Source organism: Antechinus flavipes, chromosome 5 (genome assembly GCF_016432865.1).
Source record: "Antechinus flavipes isolate AdamAnt ecotype Samford, QLD, Australia chromosome 5, AdamAnt_v2, whole genome shotgun sequence".
Classification (NCBI taxonomy): Eukaryota; Metazoa; Chordata; class Mammalia; order Dasyuromorphia; family Dasyuridae; genus Antechinus; species Antechinus flavipes.
The window spans coordinates 206,782,927-206,790,597 of record NC_067402.1 but is presented as its reverse complement, the minus strand read 5'-3'; the positions used below and the strand labels follow the sequence as shown (position 1 = coordinate 206,790,597).

The 7,671-nt window shown below is 35.6% G+C and overlaps 1 long non-coding RNA gene across 1 annotated transcript; it reads left to right on the top strand.

The window, feature by feature from the left end:
* Positions 1-1,787: 1,787 nt before the first annotated feature.
* On the top strand, positions 1,788-7,082 carry LOC127564819 (uncharacterized). The gene is made up of 3 exons (XR_007954362.1): positions 1,788-1,922; positions 5,764-5,973; positions 6,513-7,082. It is a non-coding gene; the product is annotated as an uncharacterized LOC127564819 (long non-coding RNA).
* Positions 7,083-7,671: the final 589 nt, after the last annotated feature.

Here is a 7,671-nt window from a genome sequence, read left to right as displayed (position 1 = left end):
ATCTCTTAGTATACTAGGCAACTCTTTAAAATTATAAATTTCATGGCTAATATGGAAACACATTTTGACTTCACAGAAATACTGGGAATGATATTGTTTGCATTCTCAATGACTGGGGGGGGATATTAGAAGGAGAGAAAGGATTTAGAATTAAAACATCTTAAATTAATGTTTAAAAAATCAGTACCCCAAAGAATTCTTGATTATGTGGGTTATATCTGTTGAAAAAATTAAAACTGATAATTTAAAAAAATATATACATTGTAAAACTGTTCTTAGTCTGTACTGGTAGAGAGACTTTCTTCATTGGAGTCTCCCTAAATTGATGAAATTATAATTCTAAACATAAGAAAAAACCCAAATGAACAAACATAACCTATCATCCATAATACACAAATACACCAATGAAAATACTTTTAGCCTCTCCTGCCTTTTTCAGGGCTTACCATGTGCTTTGCTCCAGAAGCCTTGGATAGGAAGTAATCTCTTCCTGTGATCCCACCAAGAACTATTATCCCTCTTTCACAATTGAATTAAGCAGATGAAAGTGATTAAGTAGCTGTGTGATGTAATGAACAGAATGCTGGGCCTGCAGTGGGAAAACAAAGTCAAATCTATCCTCAGACACTTATTGGCTGTATGATTCTGGGCAAGTCATTGTTTGTCTAGGTTTCCTCAATTGTAAAATTGTGAAACAGATAATAACAGCACTTTTCTCCCAGGATGATTGTAAAGATCAAATATTACAAAATTGGTGTCAGAAGTGGGATTGGACATGAAACTGGGCCCTTGGACTTTCTGATACAATAAGAATGGACAAGGTGTCCCCAGAGATTTATTTCTCCCGAGTCTGATTCTCTTGTTAATTGGCCTCTGTTTCTTTACTACATCTCCTATTAAATTTGCAAATTGCATATGCCTCCTATTGTGTACCGCTGCCGAATGGGTTAAAATGAGCATCTTAAGTTGTATACTTTATTAGAATTGTGTTGTAGAATGCTTGTTTTTGTGACTTAAGTGATATCTTTGTAGAATCGCTTGTACAGGTTGCTTGAGTAGTATCATTATTTTTTAGTGTTTCCCTTTGCTATGGGACAGGTATGCGCTAAGGCTGGGGAGAGGGAAGGGATTAACTTAGGTCACTGATGGTACTATTTCCTCCTGTCCAAATTAAGGAAAAGCCTATCCATCTTATGTGCAGATATTCCTTACTTCATCAATTTGTGACACTGTTGACATATTGCTTAATTTAACTCATATGTCACATACAATCAATGGAATTATTTTCTATGGCATAGCTGTTCTGGAATGACTGGACATCTAGTCTTATAAAATAGGGCATCTCACATCATGAGGAAAATCTGAGGTCCATTTCATTAGAGGAGACTAAAGACCCTTTAAAAAGTGCCATTAGAACAGACCTCTGCCTTAGTCTCTCTTATTGTAGGTGGGATAATTTTAATCCTCACAACTGGAAAATATTACTGAACTTTCATAGTTGAAACAGTAAGCAGGACTAACCCCCACTTTAGGTCTTCTGTGGAAGATTAGGTTATAAGAAAAAAGAAAAACACTGTAAGACATCTTTTCCCTAGCTCTGGAAATAGAGAAATAAAACTCAGGTAATCAAAATTGTAGAACTGACAAAAACATCTTGGTAGATTAAGCAGTTTGGAAATTAATCATTTAAGATTGCAAGAGAGAATTCCTGACACTTTGAGTAATTCCAGGAACTCTCTACTGAAATATCTTAGTAAATTTTGGGAGAACAACTCTGTAGAATTTGTTTTAAGGAAAAAATAAGGCTTAAATTTTGTAAGGTTTTAAAAAGTAAATGACAAGATTAATATTTTTGTTGTTCTAGGACAATAAAGTAAGGCAGCTAGTTTTGAAATAATCCCAGAGTGAAGAAGGAAAAAAAGGTAAATAGTTTGTACCTTATAGCAACCCTTTGTTAATCCTTCCTTGATTCCCCTCTCCCTATTAACCCCTTTCATCCCAGATCAGATTAAAAAAATGCCAGAAAAATGCAGGGAAACTTGAATTACATTCTTCCCCTTCAACCAAGCAGGGTCCACCTGGTAGAGGGGTGAAGCAGCTGTAAAAGGGCTCCCCACTGGCAGTGGCCTCAATAGCCTTGTGCTCCTGAACGTTCTGCACCCTGCAGGTATCACTCAGATGTAGCACATCCTATCTATTTTGCTCTAGCAGCTGTAAGTGGGCTCAGCAACACCTGGCTCCAAACCTGAAGCTTTAGGAGGTCAGGATCCACAGCCAGCATCTGCTGCCACCAGGAACTACCACCAATGAGCAGATCCTAGCACAGTCATCTTAGCTCCTGGGATTCTCATTCTGAAGTCAATGCTCTCTTTCACTTCCCCAAATGCAGTCAGAATTTCCACTACATGCCCAACCCTTGGCAGACCCTGCCCAGCTGCTGTTTGGGAAGGTCCTGATACCCCTGCTAGAACCTAGGTTCTAGAAGATAGCACAAAAGGGAGGGGGCAACGGATCTCCAGCTCTCCGTGAGCCCACCCTTCTCTGTTCCAGTTGTAGAAACTCATTAGTTGTGTAATCTTAAGCAAGTATTTGCCACAGTTTCTGGATATAAAAAAGAAAATTAATAGTATTTATCTCCCATGGTGGTTGTGAGATCAAAATAATATAATAACTGTAAAGTGCTTAAACAGTGACTAACATATGCTATGCATATTATTTCTTTAATGAATGTAATTGTTCCATACTTGATAAATTTAAATATAGCTTTAAAATGTCCAAGTTATATAAGATTAATGATTTTTATATAGGATAATTTAAAATTGCAATTGATGTCATCTGAAATTTTCTACATGATATTTATGTTATTATTGTATTTACAAATTCTCTTATATTATGAAAATTGAGAGACAATTATAATAGAAATGCTGGTAGACAAAACTTTTTAATCTGAATACTGTTACACATGAAATGGACTTTTAAAAAGATGTGATAAAAAATCAAATTTTTGAAAACTGCTAAATATTTAATGAGGGTACAGTGAACAGAGCACTAGCTCTGTTGTCAGGAGGACCGAGTTCAAATCTAGCCTCAGACACTTAACACATCTTAGTTGTGTGACCCTGTGCAAATCACTTAACTCCAAGTACCTAGCAAAAAATAATAATAATATTTAATAAGGTATGTTTTCTAACAAAGCAGATATTTATTACAATGGTAAGTTTTCTTTCTTTTTTTAAAAAATGTATTTTCAAATACATATGAAAATAGATTCAACATTTATCTTTGCAAAACCTTGTGTTCCAAATTTTTCTCCCTCTCTTCCCTTCATCCTCTTCCCTAAGACAGCAAGCAATCCAATTTAGGTTAAATATGTGTAATTCTTCTAAACATATTTCTATATTCATACAATGGCAAATTTTCAATTGAAATTCTTGGCTATTATGAAAGTATATAGAGTGGTTTAAGGATGTAGCTTCAACATATTGGTGATGAGTCAACTATCAGGTATTTGCTGTATGTCTGAAGCCTCAGGATATGGATAGTTTTAAAGTATAACTAAAGGATTAATGAAATGTTAACTATCAGGGAAACATCAGGAAAGATATCCAAACCCTAAGTTGTGGTTAGTGAAATTTTGTCATTTAAGGCAAAAATTCTTGGGTCTGTAATTTACTATTATTTTGAGTTTTGATTACAGGGATAGTTGTCTGAATTGTCTTGAAGCCAGTAATAGAAAATAGATTATGTTGCTGTGTGGGAATTACTAAAAATGAATGTCTGTGGATGGGAGAAAGTTTTGGGGATGGCTTAGTTTGGACCCTTATTTCCTCACTATATTATTTATTTTCTGAAAAGGAAAATTCCCATCTGAGCTGATCCTGCGTCTTACTTTTAATATACTGTGACTACATGGTTGACTGACAGTTATGACTCATGCATGGAATCAGAGTAAAGGGAGATTTCCCTCTGTTATAACTATGTCCCTTTTTTCCTTTTATATCAAATTTTCATAATCAAGAAATTTTGTAAGTATAATATTAAATCTATTAAATAGTAGATTGATACAAAAACATCTCTGAGTTGGTAAAATAGGATGCAAATATGAACAGCTTATGATTTTTACAATAACTTTTTCAAAATACATGCAAAAGACAATTTTCAACATTTACCCTCGCAAAACTCTATGTTCCAGATTTTTCTTCCTCCCTCCCCCTTTCCCTGTTCCCCAGAGAGCAAATAATCCAATATAGGTTAAACATGTGCAATTCTTCTAAACATATTCCCACATTTATCATGCTGCACAAGAAAAATCAGATCAAAAAGGGGGAAAAAAGCAAGCAAACAATAAAAGTGAAAATACTATGTTGTGATTCACATTCAGTCCCCACAGTCCTCTCTCATGGTGCAGATAGCTCTCTCCATCACAAATTTAATGGAATTGGCTTGAATCATCTCACTGCTGAAAAGAGCCAAGTCTATCACAGTTGATCTTCACATTATATACAGTATTCTCTTGGTTCTACTAATGTCACTTAGTATCAATTCATGTAAGTCTCTCCAGGCTTCTCTGAAATCATCCTGCTGATTGTTTCTTATAGAACAATAATAATCCATTACATTCATATACCATAATTTATTCAGCCATTCCCTAACCAATGAACATCCACTCAGTTTCCAGGTCTTTGCCATGCAAAAAGGACTATTATTTGCGAGTCCTTTCCCCTTTTTTATGATCTCTTTGGGATACAGATCTAGTAGAGACACTGCTGGATTTAAGGATATGCATAGTTTGATAACCCTTTGGGCATAAGAACATCTTACAATTTTAATATTTGTGATCAAATTATAAGATAGGAATAACATTCTTCTAAGAGGGAAATAATTAAATGAATAAAAAGACAAAGATGTAATGGAAAGGTTTTCTAAATAAAAAAGATAGTAAATATTGAAAAAAGCAGCCATATTAGACTATTTTCTCTGAGTCATATATAAATTGATATGATTGGCTTTCAAAATCTATCATGGAAATTCAGACTTTGAGCATGATTTGGTAATAAGTTCTTAAAGTTGGATTAAGAATTAACTAAATATTAAGGAAGTTACACGCAAATTGTGTTGATAATAATAAAGTGAAATTATTTTCCCATTATTAAAACATCCATCTGATATTTTTCATTTTATAGTTAGGCTATCATAAATTTTTTAAAGAGATTCTTATATCAGGTACAGAATTTAGGGGAGGCTAGAAAAAGAAAATGATATATAAGCCAAATTCTCTGAAATTTCAAAATGGTGGGCCAAATTTAAATGATATTACTAGCAGAATTATGTAGGAACCTTTAGGTTTGGATCCAGAGAAGTAGAACCCTCCTTAGAGCTGTATTGAGAATAAAGTCCAAGAAAAGATATCTAGGGACAGATAATTACATGAGACATTTGGGACTCAAAATGTGCAGCTTAAATGGACATTGAAAATACTAGATATAAAATATGAGAAGACGATGTTAATTAATAGTGGTGATAACTATTGTATTGCTTTGTTCTTTTATATTAAGACATTTATGTTTAAGTTTTCTTGGTTACCTTAGTGATATGTAAATTTGCCTTCTCAGAATGAGTTCATTGTGAGATCTCTAAGTAATTTGTACTTGACTTAATGTAATTATGCAATTATGGGAATTATTAATTTGAAAATTTTTATTGCATTGTTTGAACCTAGCCCTGCATGACTAAGAAATTGGATCATTTCTATGTGTTCTTTAGAGATTCATAACTAAGGGCCTGGGTTATGTTGGCCAGAAACTCAGATCCAAACGTTGATGCCAGAAGCTTTCTCTATGGGCCCCTACCAGGTTCGTTCTTCTGACTGTTCCCACAGCTGTCAACCTTGTGGGTGTGGACTCCTGGATCATCTAAAGAAAGCCCCATGCCTGAATGGACAGAAAAATCTCCTGGGACCTAAAAGTTCATCTAGTATGTACCCAGAAGCAACTAACACTCAAATGAAATAGCTGTCCCAAGATTCCAGATAAGGACTGAGAATACTATCCTAGGTTTTTCCGCTTCCCTTTTATTATATCCCCAACCAAGACCCTGATTCAAGTATATATCGGCATTTTCTTGCTTCCTCTCTCTTTTCTGCTTGCACACAAATAATGGCTGGTAAAGATAACTGGAACACACTTCCCTGATAGGTCCCATCAAGGAATTAATGAATCCCCTAGGCAACATCTTGTCCTGATTTAACTAGTCTCTTGTGATATCTTGGCTTATATCTGCCTCTCCTTTATTGGCTACAAGGGGATGTGCTCTTTCAGACCCTTACATGTGCCCCAAAGGGGAAAAAGTCAAGATTTTGGGAGATGCCCTGTTTTCTAAGGCTAAATCTAGCAAGTGGGCTATACCTTGAGCTTGGTGCAGCAACAATTCTTTGCATAACCACCCTTAGCATAATAATCTTTAGCAAAACAACAAATCCTAGCATTGGGACTTATGATTTTTCTATTTTTTAGGGGATCCTGACTTGAGAGATGGAACTGCAGCTGACATACTACAGGATAAAGTGGCCAATCACACCTCCTGTCACTGTGAACAATTTTTCTGCACCTATAACTTCTAAGTGAACTTAACCAGGTGCTGCACTCATGTTCCTGCCATCCTAACATGAATTCTGTGCCCCACTGAACGTTCACAAAACTGAGCAACTCTTAAGATGAGATAATCACATCGCTCAACAATTCTAAAAACTTGAAGGCTGTTCCCACAAGACTCAAGAATGCTTGTATTGTCCCCAAAATTCCTGCATGCATGGACCTGCTATAGGAACTGTTTACTCAAGATCTTAAGAATGACTGGATTGGGCCCTGCCTTTTTGTGGTTTTCATGCTTAAAAACTCTACCCTGCAACAGGTGAGCAAGCCCTCCTTCTCTGGAAAGTGGACTTCTACTTGAAAGAATTTTCCTCACTGTGAAATTAAACTGCTATTTGATTCTTTACTCACCTGCCTCTGGCCTGCTTTGTTTGGCTCTGGCCACCCACAGATTAGAGACTGGTCTAGTCCATACTACATTTAAAATTCTTTTGTTAATCTTTACAAAGTGCCTTGCAAACATTAAACAACTATACTATTTTATTAGGTTAAAATCAAGTTAACCTGCAAGGATTGTTGCCATCATAGACCTCAGTTTAGTAGGACCAGATGTTGTCACTGGACATTCTTATTCAAAGTGAGGATTTATCCCTGGCATTCCTTGAGCTAAGAAGGGTAAGAATGAACTCGTCAACCACTACTAGGAGACAACATTGCTACTTTTGTCTTAAGAACAGAGGATAAGCAATAGTACATCAATGGAAACCTTCTGATAGTGTTTTTCTCCCCCTCAGTTCTAAGGCTCTCTCTGACACTTGCTGCAGAGTTCAAGGTTTGGGTCCTACCTGCAAAATAACTTTTAAAAATTTGTTAAGGAAGGACATGGGCCAGGAGCTAACCTGTTTACAGTCACCTTTTAGATGAAAGATTTATTTACCTCTAAATGATAAATTAGCCAAACAAATGAACAATGAATACATGGTGGTGAATAATGATTTATTGTAAACCCCGACTGAAATATAAGTAAACTGCTACCAACTACAGTCTGGCGTTAAGGACTGAGAAGTCAGATTTCTTCTAG